This window comes from Sturnus vulgaris, chromosome 14 (assembly GCF_052056855.1).
Source record: "Sturnus vulgaris isolate bStuVul1 chromosome 14, bStuVul1.hap1, whole genome shotgun sequence".
NCBI classification, from domain to species: Eukaryota; Metazoa; Chordata; class Aves; order Passeriformes; family Sturnidae; genus Sturnus; species Sturnus vulgaris.
Genome location: NC_142256.1, coordinates 20,314,546 through 20,333,278, shown reverse-complemented (window position 1 = coordinate 20,333,278; position 18,733 = coordinate 20,314,546). Strand labels below are relative to the sequence as shown.

Here is an 18,733-nt window from a genome sequence, read left to right as displayed (position 1 = left end):
GGAAAAGCAACTTCCCCCCCCAGGATACCTACTCTGTTTTACATGTGTTAGATAGAAGCAGCAACTTTCAAATCAAAGGAGTGGTTAAGGACAGTACTTTGAAAACCTGACTGAATTTGTGTTTCTGGACTCAGGTAACTCTCCAGGCAAAGAGCTTGTAATTTTAAAAGTAAATTTTTCAAAGTGTACTATATCTGCCTAGGAGATGAAGCCAGTTCTCTTGTCTGCCTTTAAATCTCTTTGCTCCTATTTAAGGCACCAGAAATTACGCTTAATTGCCAGTGATGAAGTATGGCTGGCATAATTTTGCTTTTCATAAATGGATGATTCAGGTTCATTTTATTCTGAGAATTGCCCTTCCTCAGCCATTGTGTTAAAGCTTGGAGAATGAGGTGATAAAAAGTGATATTAAACATATTTTAAAATCCTGAAGACTGGGTGGGAGAAAGCTGTGGAGATTGTGGTGTAATTGGATAGACTTGGACAGTTAGCCACAGCTTTCTAAATATGTAGTCAGAGAAAAGTTATTGCTTTACTAGTAAGAAACTACACTAGCAGAAGTCAATATTCAGAAGAGGAAACAGGAATTTTACCCATAAAAGTACTGCCAAAGTCTTAAGGCTAAAGCTCAAGAGCTGCTGTTACTGCCCAGAATTATATATTAAACTTGAATATGAGACATATAAATAAAAATTATTCTTCTACATTCACATTTTCTGGATCTGAAGCAGTAAATCTCAGCTTGAATAGATTTGTTAAAGAAGAGAAAGGAAAAGACAGCAATGTTCCTAGAGAATGCTGGGAATAAAAATTATTCTTCTTTAATTGATATATTTAGCTGCAACATTAATTTCTCTTACAATGTAAATCTATGTAACAACTTCTATCTCTTGTCTTGGAACTTATTCTGAATTCTATCATTTTAGTGGGCTTTAGAGGCTATAAACCATTTTTCAGAGAATTTGAGCCTCTGTAAGGAGCAGAAACACAATCAGCAATCGAGGCTGGGCTGCAATATATTAATGAATACTACAGTTAACATTAACAAACATTTCCCAGTTTATTAATCTATCCCTGTAGTCCAGGATGTCCTGGGAAACAAGGACAGGAACTTCACAGGCTGAAAGATGGAGAGCAGAATATAGCTTACTAAATATTAATTAGTGTAGTAACAGTACACTATTCACTTCCCTACTTCAGGGCCTCATTTGACACGGCCTTACACAGAGAGAGGGACATGGGCTATGCATGATTCACTGCAGATACTCATTTGCCCTGGCTATTGTCAAGGTGCCATTTGAATGTTGTATGTAGACTAATCCCCTTTCAGTGTGTGTATTTTCTCTCTTCATCTGTCTATCCTTAAGGTGTGATTTTTGAGCAAATTTCCCCTCTCTGGTCTTTAAGAGCACAGAGGAAATGTTGTTGCCGCAATCTCACATGAGGTGATAACTGCTATGAGATAATTTCTTAAATATCTGTGATTCTTCATGTGAAATTGAGGTTCACTCACACCTAACAGAGCAGCCTTTTATAGAATAATGCTGTTGAAAATTGAACTGTCTAAACCCATGCTAATAAGAATATCACTGGTCATTAGAAAGGCTGTAATTCTAATTCTAGGCAGGTAATTCACAGGATTGTTTAAATATTCATTATGCATAGGCCTAAAATGTCAGTACATAGTCTTGAAATTCCACTACTTGGGCTTTCAAGGTCCTAATTAATACAACCATAGGATGATATCTTCCTATATTTAGCAGATTCCTACACTATATTGGCTGTAAACTGTTTCAGGCTAAAAGAAAAGTGAAAGGCTCTTGTTGTTTCCTGACAGCATTTTGTAAAACCTGTATTGTCACTGAATGAAGAATACATAGCAGTGGCAATTTGCTTTTTTACTTGGGCATGCTATGCGTTTCCTTCAGTAACTTGTTATTGTTACTAATTTTTAAAGCCACCTTAACTTGGAAGAAAAGCAGTGCACTTAACTTTTGGTTGAAAACATATGAAAGAAGGAAGAGAAAAAAAAAATATTCTTACTGTTAGCTGTGTATTCTCTCTTCATTGATGCAGAATGAGACTGGGATGGCAGGAACAGTACGTACACATATGAAATATCCTACCCCTGCTAGGCAAAGTTGAGGGCTTTGTAGCATCACAAAGGACTGTCACTGTCCTGACAACAATTTGAAGATTTTCCTCTGGGATGACTGCATTTAAAAATGAACTCAAAGCATTGTAGAGTTCAAAAAGAACCTCAGAGACTTAGTCTATGACAGAGCAAGTCCCATTTGGCAGTCACAAACAACGTTTGTGGGATTTGAGGACCGGCCATGCTGTCCTAAGGGAGTGTAACACTTCCAGGGAATGGTGCAGGAAAGGAGGCTGAGCTAACATGTGAAGGACAGCACTGCCATGCTAAAAATCTATTTCAGAAAAACAAGCAAACAAAATTGCCTGAAAATGTTTTTTCAACGATTTGAAAAGATTTGTCTTTTAATTACCTCAGATTTCATTATCTCATCTAGTCAGTGATCCAGGCAGCTCCCAAGCTGTTTGGAGCACGTACAGTCCTGGCAGCATGGCAACGTGCAGTTGTTCTGGCTTGGCTCTGGGGAGCTGCACCAGGGCCTTACAGTGCGGTCCTGGGCTAATTCAGCTGTGGGGAACAGGCTGTTCTCAGGGGCTGCACTCTGCTGCAGTAAAAGCTGGCAGCTTCTTTGGGTGTCTCTATCTCAGCGTGATTCCCATGTCCTCACACCCTGGATGCTTCTGTGGTCATAGCCAGAGCTGTAAGTCTGTGTGGGGATGAATTAGTATAATCTGTAGTAAACCACAACCTTTTTCTATGCAGTAAACAAATGTGTATTTCTGGGCTTGGACCTCCAGATACTTTCAAAGAGTAGTCAGATACATTTGGGTCATTTTTTCTGAATACTTAAGATGAGAGGCTGAACTAGGATTTTGAACCATCTGAAAGCTCTTTAATGCCTATCATCTCAAACCACTACTGCTCCTTGCTGAAGATCTCTGCTGGATTTGCACCCCTCCTGCACATACAGATTTGATCCTGAGAAGAAAGAGAGCAGAGGGATACGATTTACTGTAGAATATCTACAAGCAGTTACACCGTGGTAGAGTTCTTTGTCTGTGGCTATGCAGGTTATTTTCTAAGCCATGCATGGGTGTAATTCCCAATCCCTCCTGCTGCTTTCCCTCTTTGCTGTACTCATCACTTAATGGGGAGGCTCCCAGGTCAGAGGTGACACCTAGACTTCTGTGATTTGGTTTTCTAGAGCATGGCACACACTGCAGCACCTGTTCAGTAGTCTATCTATGACTTCAGGCAACAGAAAAAAGTAAATTGTAGCTTAAAAAGGGAAATTCTGGAGCAAGTCAAGCATTAGGAATCTAAACCTATGGCTGCTGCAATACACTTCAAAGTTCCATCAGGCAGCAAAGATGGTCCCTGGTGCTGGAAGGGTTGTTAATGGAAATGCACCATTCTGCTAAGAGCTGTTACAATCTGTTAAAAAACATTCTTGCTATTTGAGAGACTAAATACAAATTTAGAAACTATCATGATGTTTCTTGGTTTTGTTCCTTCACATTTGTTTTGCTGTGAGTTCTTCACTGCTATGTCCAACAGTGAACTTGATACTGTTTAAAGTTTCAGTCATAACAGCAATATAAAACTGGCTTTTAATGAAAAATAATCATGAAAACTGAGGGAAGCACATAGCTAATAAAGTGACATTTTATACAGTTGATTATAAGCAAAAAAACCCAAACAGCTTGGGAGGGATTAACTTCCCACTCATCTCCATTGGGAAGTCAATTTCTAAACCTGTAAAGTAACACTGATTTAATATTTTTGTGCCCTTCTCCTTAACCACCCTCATTTTATTGTCCAGAGGATGCCTTTGCTTTCTGTGCCTCAGCCTCAGCAGTCCCAGTGATTGTAGGTTTGATTATGTTCTCCAAATCTGTCCGTTATGAATATTATTAGATAAAAATACAGACAAATGAAAGAACCTGTGCAATCAGTAGAGCTAATTACAGAAGTAATGCAGGTCACTGATCAGAGTATTCTCTGATTTCTTGCCAAAACATTTATTCAATTTTAAGAGTCAGCATATACTTCTGCCATAATGATTTAGCCATCAGTGGGGTGGTGATCAGGTGTTACCCAGTCTGATTCCATTCCCAGCAAATCATGAGAAAAAGGGCCAGATGTGAATCTTACATGTGAGGTCAGGACCACACAGTTTCCATATTTAACTCTGGAGAAATCCACCATGCCTCACTTCAGATGAGGAAAACCAAACATGAGTAATGAAGAGGGATAATTAGGAAGCAAAAGTCATCATAAATTCTACACCAATCAGTATTCCCAGAAGTCAGCATGGTCAGGTAGAGGAAATGTTCCCTTGAGAAGGTGAATTAGTCTCTGTATCAGTGCTGTCACTTGTCCACCATGGCAGATGGCTACTGAACATGAGAGAGATGGGTAGTAGATGTATTAGTTGTTAATATAAAGATTTGTGTAAGTACATGTTTTAAGAAGAAGATGTACATATTTTAAGGAGATCCCTTCATGCTGCCCACGGAGTTTTGCTTCAGAGCATGCCCTGGGTGCCAGTTTTCTGAACAAGTTGAGTCCCCCTAAAAATGGACTGAATCAATCCTGTTGTGATGTGAGCAACAGGGCATGAGCTGAAGTGTCTCTTCCTGAGTGAGACCAAAAGAGGAAAGAAACCCTATTTTTCCTCTGCGTTCTGAGGATGGCAGGGGGAGATATGTGTCTGAGTGACAGATAAGCACAAGCCTGGTTCTTCACCTGTCTTCTCTCTGAGTACCAGAACTGCTTGACACTTTGTGATGGCTAATTTATTAACTGGGTTTGACCTGCGCTTATTGAGTTAGCACAAGCAAAATAACATCTGCCAACTTCTGCCACTGTCAATGAAAGTTAATGTTTTAATGTCTGTACCTGAACCACAAACATCCTAAATCTTTCAATTTCAAGACTTGCCCATGCCTGAAAATTAAACTATTCCTTATTATACATGGATTGTTTTGCCATTTTTATTTAAATATTTTTATGTGTAAATGTGTTACCTAGTTCTATTTATAGCATCTTTAAAAATATATATATGCAGCCTAGTACAGAATTGCAAAACTGTTGACAGCAAGCAGTACAAATATTTACAATCCAAATGAACAGGAAAAACATGTGCTGTTATGCTAACTTGCCATTGGAAGCATGTCATGCATGGCTAAACAACTGAGCATTAAAAGCTGAGAAAATGCTAAATGGTGCTGATTTAAGAAAACAGAAATGAAAAGCTCCCTAAAGGCCAAGGACTCAAACAGATTTATTCCATGAAAAATGCAATCTGTTTTCAGTCCCTTGTACAACAGCAGCCTTAATCTGTTAATCAGTGAGACTTAAATAATTATTTTTATTTATAACAGCACCCTAAATGTTTAAGCTGTGTTCAGCCATATGGAAGCATAGTGTTTAGAGATATCAGTCACTTCATATATTCCACATGGGAGAAGGACAGATTAGAGAACACCAGTAAGACACAGGATCATGGGAGAAGAGGGGTGGCATGCATCACACGTGAATCTAAATCTACAGAGTTAGTTCTAGAAAAGGCACTAGACTGTGAGACGACTGTTCTGGATTTCATTCCCCTCTCTCTCCTAGCAATATGACTAAGTTCTCTGATTTTTTTTCCGTTTTCTTTCCTCCTAGTCCCTCTCTATTTTGCAAAGAGGGTTTTTTTCTGCAGCAAAGCCTGTTTGACACCAAGTATGTGTGAGCGTTTCCAAGCCAGAGTGAAACTGGATTCCCAGCAGGACTGTTGGTGCTACTGCATTTCTCTGTTACAGAAATTATCTTCTGCTGAAATATCACTGTCCTACAGTTCCCAGTCCTAATAAAAACTGCAAATTGGTTTTTAGTGAGTACTATTTGTAATAAAAATGAAAAATGAGTTTAGTTTGGAGTACTGCTGGTAAAACTAATTATTAATGGCACCCCATGGGGACATTGAAATGAAGAAAAGTTTTGGTAAATATTCCCAAATTAAGATTGCATATGTGAAAACCACAGCTGGTAATAGGTAGCTGAGATTTTCATAGCTGTCCTGGACAAATAGTTCAAGTCTTCTCTATGTATTTATTCTACATTCCTAAACTCGTTTGCAAACCCTTACACCCTTACCCACTGCACCAGAAAAGGGTGCATATTAAAATACAATTAACTTTCTCTTCATATGTTTAGCAAATGAAGATGAGAGGCAGCTGGGACCATTGCCTAGTTCATAGGTTAAAAAGATACAAATATAGTCAGTAAGAGGTTTTGACCTCTCGAGCCAGGGTTAGGATTTGTTGGTCCTTTCCCTCAATAATAAGCTCATCTTTTCTAGAACCATGAAACAACAGTGAAATAAAGGATGTATTCTACTATAATTTCATGTACTGTAATATAGGAACATTTAAAACATCTTTCTTTTGGTTTGGCAGAATTTACTGGAGCTATAAGAAAATGAAGAGCATTTACTTGAAGACCAAACTCCTTTCTGAGCTCTAGATAGGTTGGGTTTTTTGTGTGTTTGACTGAAAAGAGAACTTGTATTTAAGTATTCAAAAATCAAATCCAATTCTCATTCTCTACTGCATAACACATGATTAATATATTGTTGCATAGTACCACGGTGCTCAGCTTCCATGTTACAATGCCATTACTTTTCCTCTGTTGCCAAATACCAAGAAGCTGTAGCTCTCTGAAGGTAGCTGAGGCTTTCTGGCATCCAGTGTCATGCTTTTTGTGTGATAAATCTACCATTTTTACTGAGAGCCTGAGTAAGGTTGCTATATCTCATTTCAAATGTTTAAATATTTTATTTAAACTCAAACCTACAGGGTAAGGAGGAAAAACTCAGGGATGGTGTGAGCTGAAGTGCTGCAGAATCAGAATGAAAAACAGTGAGAAAAACAGAGCTTAGAAAGGTAAGGTAAAGGTCAGTAACACATTGCATATGCTTTTCTTATATATCATAATGTTTCCTTTTACTAGAAAAAGCTATGAGTATGTTTAAAGCAAATCCCTGGGGAAAATGCAGAGTTCAAATCAAAGGGAATGGGCATTATCATGAACTGGCATTCTGTAATAAAAATTAAGGTGACTTTTATTTCATTATTCTTTTTCAATAAACAAAATGTCAGACCCATGAATGTCACCTGTTTTTATAACAGGAACTGCAGGTGGCCACAGAGAAAAATTAGACCTGGCCAAGATCTTTAAAACCACCTCTGCTTCTCTGAGTGAGCCACAGTGCCAATTCAGTGACAAACAGTTCACACAAAGGCCCTTACTTTACAGAATAAGATATATTTTAACTTTTGTTTGAATATTTCTTTCCTTGTTGAACAAATAGGTGTTTTCTGTTTCTGTGGCTTAAAACATTTAATTTGTGATGGGCTCCACATTTGGAAATATGTTGTATATTCCAGCTAGTGTCACTGAACCCCAAATCTATTGCTGTTGTGCTTATGACTGTTAATGGGTTATGGTTTAATTAGCAAGGACCTGTCATCAACACGGTGAATAGGTGCGAAGTGCCTGACTTTGCATGAAAAAGCAGTGAGGTTACTGCTGGATAAAGTAATTTCAAGTTCCATACTGGTCGGGGTGGATGTGTTGTGTTATCAAGTTGTCAGAACTGTTACACGTTTTCATTTATTTTCTTTGTGGTATCTGAAATTCATGCCTGCATCTGCTGTTATGGCTTAGTTTCTGCATAGCTCTTTAATTTGTAGAGGTCTCATTGACAGCAAGAAAAATTAATACTGGAGCCAGTGGAATACATAATGCCTGGCTGCAAAATGGTGTCTCATCACATCTAAACAAAGTTGGGAAGGTGAGGGAAGGCCTTATGATTCCCCAGGATGACTGGATTGGAGAACTCAAATGTTCATGGTTAAAATAAGAGCAGTGTTACCCTCAGTGCTACAATAAGGTTTCACATAAACTTTGTGTTAAAACTGTGCTCGTAGGAGGAATTTGGATGTGTTTAGGGCATTATGCATCTGAGGTCTGTTTGATTAAGATTTAAATGTGTATGTGAGAACCTGATAAATGTGAGTCCCATGTGACTGGAGGGAGTGAAGGACAGTGTAAAAATGAGAAATGAAAATAGATAAATACTGAAATGAATAATGTAGTACCTTGAAGGAGCCAAGAAAGTGAGAAAAATATGTGAAAATCTCTCAAAAGGGAATGGCGCTGTATTTCTTTCAAGGCAGGGAAAAACAGTTTGAAATTACAGCAATTATTGTCAGCAAAATTTTTTTTTTAATATTAAAATATATGATACTAGATCTGGGTTGATTAAAGAGGTGTTTTTAACAAAGTCTTAAATAAAGCTCTCCATGACCTATTTGAATGGTGGGGAAACAGTCACAGGATAGGATATTTGTCCATGACCCCTGAAAAGGTAAGACAAAGTGCAGAGGGTCCAGGTACCATTGCTTGCCTTTGCCTTTGGAAGTGTACATCCCTGCTTGCTAGTGATCCTGAAATTCTAGTTTTATCTTTGACAAAGTTGGGTTTTTTTACTTTCTGCTGGGGTGTATAGTGATGGCTTCTGTTGACAGCACGCTAGAATAATTGGATTAAGGTGAACCACTATACTTATTCTCATTTTCCATTGAATAAATATTTTCAAAGCCTGCCCAAGGTATTGCTCCATCTGGTTCCACCTGGCATTTTGAAACACATTTCATTTAATGTGTTTAATATAGATTTACAGACATAAAGCCAAAAGCAGAAGTGAGACTAAACAGGTACATAATTCATAGCTCTTTCTACCATGTAGGCTGTACCCTTCGGCTCAGAATTGATTTCAGTGTGGAGAATCTGAGCTATGCTCTATGTGTGACAGCATGTTGGGAAACCCAAAAGTTGCTTGAAAATGCACTCACATCAAAACAATCTGGAAGTTACCTAAGAAGATCAGGTAAGCACTGATATCATGGGTTATTTTAAATTTTGTGCTTGTTTATTTATTTTAAAAAGCAATGTAACTCGTATTCAAATTAGTTTTCCTCAAAGCCTTCATTCAGGAATAATATATTTCTGAAAAAAAATTAGAATGATTTAATGATTTCATGTCTCTCCCACTTGGTTTATTTGCTCAAAGAAAAAAATTAATAATCGTTTGCTTCTGAATTCCAAGACTTTTAACTGGACTCCATGGCCTATCTCCCTCTAGTACTAAATTAAAACTGCATATATATAGCAAAATTATTTATCAGTGTTTGCATAGCACTTCTCGTTCAGAAGGATCCAGAAGTACTCAATAACCTTGAAAAATTATAATACAAACTACACCAAGGCATACTTTCCCCATCATTGAAATGCAGGCAGAACTCTGCTCTTGACAGAACAATCCTCTGCTCAGATATGGTGCATCCTGCATTCCTGTGTTATTGTGGGCTGCTCTGGGGAGGGCATGAACAGAATGGCAAATGAAGCGTTGTACTTTGTATGTTATTTTTTATTTGGGGTTGTTAAATATAAATATTGCAAAGCCATTTCTGTCATAAGCTTTCTACACTGTAATCATTTCCTCTGCTTGACTGGAATATTAAGTATTTGGCTGGAAGTATTGTAGGTCATTTGCAGCGGCTGTTCAGTTAGATACAGACCTGACCTTCATCTGGTTAATTCCCTCCTTCAGCCACAAGCAAACATTTGTGGAGATTAATGAGAATTATCTGTCACCTTTCTCTGAAGTACTAAAGAGTTGGTTTATAAAGTGAAATTGTTTTTGAGTTGCATTTGGTGGCTTTAGGCGAAGCATCTTCTAATTTTAGTGATTCCTAGAATTAGGAGTTCAGTGTGAACTTGAGATATTGTTATTAATATATGAGTAGACCAGTGAGAAAGTGAATGTCATGTGGACGTTTCTGAGCAGGTTCAGTGTGGGAGTTTGTCCGTTGTTCTGAGAAGGTAATAATCCAAATAAGTTGGACACTGAAGTAAATAAGTCAGCATTTTGCTTGGTTGCATTCAGATAATTTTTTATGCTTATGATGGGTTTATTTTTGTTTATCACTTCCTTCTCCTGTGTTTCCATAATCTCTGTGCAATTGCAGAGTTAACTTTTCCTATGCTCACTCCAAGGAAAAGTAATGCAGGAGAAATAAGACAGGCATCAATGACAGACAGTGTCAACTCCTTCTTTCAGACATCAATCATCTCTTCCAAGTACCTCAGAGACAGCAGGCTTTGGGTGAGCAGTAGCTCTTCATTATTTTCTTCACTTTCTGTGGGGTTTCCCCCAGTTAAACAAGTCCAGGCAGAAATAACAGAGTCCAAAGCGACATTTGCACTCTTCCTGAGGGCTTGACCTGCCTCCTTGGCAGCAAACTCTCTTTGGTAAGCTAAGCCCTGAGGGTTTATACATGGCAATACACAAATGTAAAAATGAATGCAAACTGTGTCTGTGCTCTGAGGCACTTTGCAATTACCTGGGGGCTACAAGACCACAGGAACCATGTTCTATTGCAATTGCTCCCTGTGGGAGTTTTTCAGAAAGATGCTGTATGTTTGAAATTCTCAGCATGTCCAGGTTTCACCAAACTGTCTGAGGCTTCATTTAGGCAAGGCCATTTCAAAATTCAGTTTTATGTATCTCATTAATGGGGTTAGAAATGCCTTTGGACCGTGCCTTGGAAGTGGTATGGGACTTACACTTTTTGATTCAGTTCTTTGCTTTGCTGAATCACCCTGTCTGACCCTGGGCAAGTCACCAAACCTCTTTGGGTTGGATTTATCCCACCTAACTTCTGATAGTTAATGAGACACAATGTAGTCACGCTGCTGCCTAAGGCTTCCTGAATAGTTAATGGACAAACATGTGGCATTTCTACATCGCTGTACATAGCTCTTCCCCTTGAATAAAGAGAAAGCTTCCAGTGTCTGTTCTCTCAGCTAGGGTGTTTCAGTTAGTCTATATTTGTGTGGGATGCAACCACCGAATTCTTTGCTTTTGCTCCTATCTGTAAAATGAAGAGTGCTTGCTTTTTCTCCTCTTTTCTCATCCTAGTTATTCTCTCAGACAAGTATCGTCTGCAGCAATACAGGTCTATTCAAATGCAGCCTTGATTTCCATTTTCTAAATTCAGCAGTTGGGCCCTTTCATTGCTGCAATAATACAAATAATAACAGAAGCTCTCCCTGTTTCTGCCTTGCATCAGTCAGATTTCATTTCCTCTGCCAAACTAAGGGGCAATCTAATTTGCATTAACACAGGGGCAGCCATTAATGATTTTGGAATTAAATGTAGAACCTTATTTCCAGATTAAAGTTAATGTATACCCCTGGCAGGACTCTGAGTGATAGGAATCTGTCCAGGAGGATGATTGGCATGTGCATTACATGGAAATGGTCCTGTTCTATGGGTGTTTCTTCCCTCCCTGTTAAGCAGCCTTCAGCCACTGTTCAAACTAAGCCTCTATGGCTGCAGCATTTTAATTCTTGTGATTGGGTGCTGAGTGTTGAGGGCTTTTAAGAGTTCCTAAGAGCATACTGCCTGCCTGCAAATGCTTTGCTCTCATGGAAACACATCAAACAAGTGAAGCAGGCTGAGTTCAGAAGTATGTATACCCCCCATTCTAGCTGGAGTTAGTTGGCATTTTGTTATTCAGAGTTCTGATTCTGAAATTTCCTGATTTATTTTTTCATTAACTCAGTTCTATTAGATTTTTCTCTATCAATTTAGGCACAAGAGTCTCCACAACTTGCCCACACTCTTATCATGCCTGAAAGCTCAAAAACCCAATAAGAATTTTCTGGTAACAGAACAAAATATTTCCTTTTTAAATGTCACCTTCCCTCAACAAATTGATCCAAACTATGTGATTCTAAATGTTTTGTTATTGCCACCTTGTCCTGCTTTTTTCTCCCAGTTTTTACAAGGAGACTGTAATGCCATGGCTCTCTGAGGATGCAGAATGCAGAAAATGACCATGGTACCTGCAGTGTTTGTCTTCAGACAAGGCTGACATCTAGACATTGATGTCAGGAATAAATACTAGAGTGACATTTTTGTAGACTGAACCAAAAAGATTGTCTCATTTTAAGACAAAGGAGAGTGACAGCTACTGCTCTCAGAAGAAAAGCTTAATCAAAGCTCAATTCCCTCTTATAATTAAGTCTTCAGAATTGATACGTGACACATTCAAGCATGGTGTTTTTAATTTAATTAATTTTCTAAGGACTAAAAAACTAGCTCTGATTAAAAAGTACAGTATGCCAAGCAAAACTTCCAGAACCATACCAAGAACTCTCTGCCTGCGATGCTGCAAGAGCTCAGCAGGCCCTGGGAGTTACAGCAGCACTGCTAGTAGGAACAAAATGCAACCTTATGAATGCCTGGCTCCTCTCCCTGCATTTCCTTGAGAGCTGGTACACAGGGCTGAAGGTTAAACAACGGAGGACAGGAATGAGACCTTGAATTGTTGCATTATCTTTAATTATCCCTATTTGAGAAGAGGTTCCCACTGTTGTTTTATTGTGTCATCCTCTGTAAGGTGGAATGGATCTTAGTGAAAATGGTCCCCAAGGATGAATTTTGTTTACTCCTATGTTTCTGATGCTTGCTGCCTTTGTCCTTTCCATCCATTCAAACAATAAATTGATTCCCAAGTAAAAGAAAATCAAAAGTACAAATCATATGATACAAATCATATGTTCACATGCACTGTTCAGAAGGGTTGATGTCCAGGTGTTTGTATCCAGAAGTTCTCCAGCTGCTCTCAAGGACTTTCCATCCTGCCCTACAGCTTAGTTGGGTATTTTGATGCTTGTCACCTCATGAAGATGGTACAAGGAGAAGAGTGGTGGAGAGAGTGCATTAAACCAGACTATACTTTTGCATTTCTTCTGATGAGCTTTATAGAACTCAGTCCTTGTAAGGCAATTAGCTAGTCTTTTGAACTGGAGAATGCTGTATGTGGTCACAGTGAAACTTCATATCAGAAGGAGTCATTTGGAAGCACCTTTATCTCCTTTATCCTCAGTTTAATAATCTTATGCCTCTTCAGGAGGTGTCCTCATGTGGTAACTCCCAAAACAGGAAAGGACCAGATGTTGGTGTTGCTGCACTGAATTCAACAGAGCTAATGCAGGCTTGTCATGCATGAAGTGTAGGTACAAACTTTTAGGGGTCATATTGTTACCAGTTCTCTTTGTGTCATTGTTATGAAATAAATTATTTCAGGAAGAAATTTGAGAGAACAGGCAGCAGCTGAGTGAGTGAATTCCTTTGCCTTAGATTCTGGAAAATTTCAAATATAGTTGTCTTTCTTTTGAGAATGCTTGCAACTCGTGGTGTTTCCTTGAAAGGAGGTGTCTTTTCTTATATTTTTTAGATGTAGAGATTTTGATTCACATACTGATGTAATATTTATATATGTTTTCATAGTGCATTCCAGGAAAGGAATATATTGTGCCCAGAGCTCACTAAGAATAATCATTCTTTGATCTCCAGATATTAAGTACATATTCTTCCCGGAATTGGTTCAAGAGTGTCTTTGGTATACTCTACACACTGATTTGAAAAGTTTCTGCTTAAGAACTAGCCTGTGCAGGTGGGCGACAGTGCTGAAATCAACAAGAATGCTTTCCCAAGGTTTTCTCTAAATTTTTCCATGCCGGTAGAGGTATAGTTTATTCTTAAATAAAAGGTAAATAAGAGCATTTGGTTCTCAATTTATTGGAAAGAACGGAAAAATTAAAAATTCAGCATGAGGCATGGGTTGTTCTTTACAAGCCGACATATCTTTGAACACTTCTCTCGCTTTTTTGATAGTTCTACTTCCATTTCTTACGTTACAGACAATTGAACATTTCTGTCAGCTCCCTTCAGAAGAGGTAATTTGTGTTTTGGTGCTACACTCTCTGAACAACAGCAGGTTCTGTTAAATTGCTGGAAAAACATCTTTTGACTAAGTGATATTTTCCAGTTCTAGTTCTCCCTTTTGATTTAAGCTTTCCTCCATATTTTCAGGATGTCTGTGATGTGATAGCTCCCAAATAAATCTATGTGTATTTTTGTTCTTGGAAACATTAGAATCAGTTTCATATCATAATCAGAGGAGAAAGTTTTACAGAAAGGAATAAAACCACTCTGCCTTAAATAACATTTGCATGTGACTGTCCTCAAATTGAAGAAGAAATGGGATTTTATGGTTGCAATGTACAACCCCGTGTGCACCTGGCCTGATTCCTTGGAAGTTGGTGTAAACTGATGGGCAGAATTAGACATTTTTGTCATTGCCATCAGGGATGTTGGATTTTGTTTGAAAGTTATATATATATTATTTTTGAGGCATCTGAGACCAATTTTTCCAAAAATCAGAAGAGAAGGCTTGTTGCAATTATTTGGTATTCAAAACTGAATGCTAGCTTGGCATCTTTTACTTGGTTTTGTTCACTTAAACATGAGTAGCTCATAAGCTCTGTTGTTGCTACTGAGAAACACAACTGGAGCAATGCTTAGATTCTGAATCCCTGGTGCTAAACCTGGTCTGTATTTTAATACTTGTGGTGTCACAAAACAAGTGCCAGCAGATTTACTTTCTTTTGTCACACCTGGGCCTGAGATCTTTTACTCACAGGGAGACTGGCAGGTAAATGTGTGTTGTATAATTTATTTTTCTAATTTTCCAAGAGTTATCAATATTGTTGGAAGTTACAGTATTGAATAGTAATAATAAAGAATTACCCCACCCCATCTCACCTAACTAATGTCTCTGCAAAGGGGTATCTTTTATTTTTCCATCCTGAAGTAATTGTGATTCTTGCTGACAGGATGCATTCTCTTCCCTGCAGCACAGCAGCTCTGGGCCTGATCAGTTCACAGCTGCATGGACCTTGCAGGCTCTCCTGCTGAATGGCTGGCAATGCTCCACGGAGCAGAAAACAAATCCACTCTGGATCTAATATCCATACTGCCAACACAGAGCATCATTAAAGTGGTTTTTAATAATTCTGAGCTCATAATAAAGATGTGGCATAAATGTAGAATGAATTTAAATGCCATTACCTCTCAGTAATAACAGTTTCATTACATGACACATGTATCCCTCATAATTTGGTTCAGACCTACACAAAAAAGATCTTTTGTAGAGGTCCAGAGGAATTATCTCCAAGGGGCTTTAGTTTGAAAGCAGCTTGAAAGCAATGAATAAAGAAATTATTTAATAAATATACTTTTGAAATATGGCACCTTTCAATAACTGAAAAAAATTACACTAGAACAATTAATAGAAGTTAAAATGAGGTATGCTAACATGAAAGTAAAGCTCCACTAAAGAGGACATAATATTAGTTATTTGCTGGGATTTGCTATGACAAAATGTATTTGGACAACAAAGATCATGAATGGCTTCTGGCATTTATAGAAATTACAATGAGTGAATCAGCTGCTAATCCCGAGCTTGAGGCACTCTGGTTGTACAGATGACATTTTGAATAACTTACAGTCATGTTTAAACCACATGGACTGCAGTAAAGTTCCTATGGAACCTTTTTCCAAATATTTTGCTCACCTTGCAGTAATCCACTGTCATTTCAAATATATCTCCATTTCACTGGGACCCAGACAACCACAACATTGATAAAACACCTCTAAATTATTATTTCTAAGCATTTCTGATGACTGTGAGAGTGTGAAATAAAAGCTTCTGAAACTATATTTATGTACTCCACTGAGTTCTAATAATGCTGGGCAGCTCTCCCTTTTAAAATGTGTCACTACAGCTATTTGAAAGACTATTGCACTTGAACATGTAGGAGGTCAAGAGAGGAGAAGATGAAATCATTCCATAACAGAAATATCAATTGAAATAATAGACTTTTTTTGGAAGTTTATATAAGTACCAGTTTAACAGTAGCTGCCCTTTCAGTTCATCTCAGTTATGACCTGCTAAATAAAAATGCTGCCTGTATAGTCTACAGATGATTTAATTTCTTCTAGTGGGCATTGGGGATATATTTTTTTTTAAAAAGGAACATACATAGGTCGAGTTCACATCTCACGGGCAAAAATTTTCATTTCAAATTTCCAAGTTTCTGGCAAATAAATTGAAATAATTCTTTATGATTATTTTAGGAAAAAAGAAAGTCACAAATATTACCTTTATTATTAATAACAAATATTTTTCAGAAAGAATTTTTGTGTAGAAATTATTTTTTCTGCCATGGAGAGAACAAATTGAGGGCTGGTCAATTTGTGTAGTTTTAATTCTGATATTTACTGTACATCTTAGAAAGTAGATAATGAGATTTCAGTTATTAATTCATGGGTTTGCCTTTGTACATGTCAATTGAAACGATGATTACGGTGAATTTTGTGGAAAAACTACCAAGGAGAGCAAGATCTCGCCCTGCATTTTGTCCAGAGAGTGAAGGGAGCCACTGCTGGGAGTGAACATGTCTGGATCTTGTGGTGATTTTGGCCATTTCTAGAATGTCTCTGTGGAAATTTTCATCTGACGGGCTCAGATAATTATATTTTCTGTGAAAATAATATTGTGGTTAATTATTAATAATGTTGCGCAGTGATAATATCTCTTTCATACATCTTTTATTAGTAGTTTTGGAATTGTTCTTGGTTAAACCCATTTTTTTAAACTTTTTGAATCACAGAAAATTAAAATAATAAAAAGATTTGCTTGAAATTGCTGGGGTTATATAACAGGTTTCTGATCCGTAGAACTTCTGAAACAGTTCAATGAGAAAACTTTGAAGTAAGCTTGAAATGTATTTTAAAAGTCTCTAAGTCAAAATGAGGTCAGTTGTGTGCTTATTGAACAGCACTTGTATGGATAAAAGACTAAGGAATCAAGGAAAATGCCCACTCTCTTTTGTAAATAATGAATTCTTTCATACTCCTAAATTAGTCTGTCTCCATTTTTTATGTCTGAAAGACTGCATTTGGTTACATTGGCAAAATAAATGTAATACAACCAGACTCAAAAAATTACATTAAATATGGGCTATTTATTAATGTTTAGTGTTACTTTAATGATCTGAATATTTTGTCTAGTTTTAGATTAAACATATTTTGCTTGCTTATCAGCTTTGTTTTGTACAAATGCAGATTAAATTTTGAAGTTCTGCACTCCCTCTATAGACTGCAGAACAGACTTTGCTTTTACACTTTCAGTGCTCAGAAAGGCTCATTCCTCATCTATAAAAAAGCTGCCAGGCTTTTGTAGGTCTAACTTGGTTAAGTACTATGTCAAACAGCAGAGCATATAAACAATGGCAAAGCACTGTCTGTGAATTCTCTCTCAGCTGGCTGGACAGGAACTTTCATTTCATCCATCATTCAAAACTTGTTCTAATGATTCCACCCAGGAGGCTTGAAACGGTTAATGGGAAAGAAAAACTTCCTTTGGGTTTGGGAAGGTTTTCTCCCTCTTCTTTTGTCTGTGCAGAGTAACAGAGCTCAGTTGTTTGTTGTGTGCCTCCTTCTAGAAAACACTGAATTTGCTGGAAATCAGAGAAATTTTGCAGGGTGCAATATTAAACCCACTGATTCTTCCCTGCATTCTGCTGTGGCCTGCAACTTGCTGAACCACAGCACTTTGTATCTCAGCTTTACTCAAAATTTCCTTTGGCAGTACATGGACTGTACTTTAATTTTGATAATGTAAATAAGTTATGAACTAGTAGCTGGATATCTGTCTTACTACAGAAAGGATATACAGCATTAGAAACGCCAGGGAACATAATAGAGTTCTTACAACCCAGATCTGTGAAAATACTGGGTACAGTAGAGAGTGAAGCAGGATTTTGCTGGATGTAGAGAAATATTAAGTTCCTTAAAGTTGGAATTTTAAAGTCAGTGATTCAGAATTTGACCTAAATCATACCAGTATAAAACTATAATTATTTCATTGAAGCTAATGGGATTTTCTGGAATCAAAGTACTGTAAATAAATTCAGTATTTCTCGGTAAGCAGTTAACTTGGAGCCATCTTCTTCTTCTTAAAAAGAAAAAAAAAACAAAACAGAACAAAACAAAAGAAGTTTGAATCTTAATTTTATACAGCAGTGCTACCTTTTTTCTTTCCAAAGCTCAGTGTAAAGTGGCACTAACTTTATACTTCAGGACTGGACAGTAAAGCAGGCACACATGCCTCACTATCAAAGCTAGCTATTCTGCAAGACAACAATCATCTTTATGGCTCTATTGTTCTGTAATTTTTTTTAATTGTCTGTATCTGCTCATCTCTTAAAAAAAAACCCAACTAGAAATAATTTGCACCTTTTAAGATGCATTTTGTTAAATCCTGCCTTTGTGTACAGATTTGTGAGGATTACATGTGTGGAACACAGGAAAAGCTAGGCATAGGGTGCTCAGTGTTTGCATACTGCAGAAATTTGCCAGAATTAAAAAAAAAAAAATTCCATAGAATTTATGAATTTATTTTGGCAACTTATTTTACAGCAGTTAATTAATTATATAAATGAGGCAGAATTATTGTGAAAAATCCAATAAAAAAGTTCAATTAAAAACCTAAATTATAAATTTAATCAGAATCTTCAGCAGCATAAAATCTGATTTGCATATAGTCTCACTGAAAAATGCTTTCTGTAAGATGAATATTGCACTTTTGTGCAGTCTCAGCTCTATTA

General features: G+C 37.4%; 1 long non-coding RNA gene across 1 annotated transcript in view; it reads left to right on the top strand.

Moving 5' to 3' along the window:
* LOC148222199 (uncharacterized) overlaps positions 1 to 18,733 on the top strand; it is a 99,932-nt gene that overhangs the window by 63,412 nt on the left and 17,787 nt on the right. Inside the window, exons 2-3 of the long non-coding RNA XR_015806638.1 lie at positions 6,940 to 7,026; positions 8,895 to 9,035. This is a non-coding gene — a long non-coding RNA (uncharacterized LOC148222199). The remainder of the gene's footprint in view (positions 1 to 6,939; positions 7,027 to 8,894; positions 9,036 to 18,733) is intronic.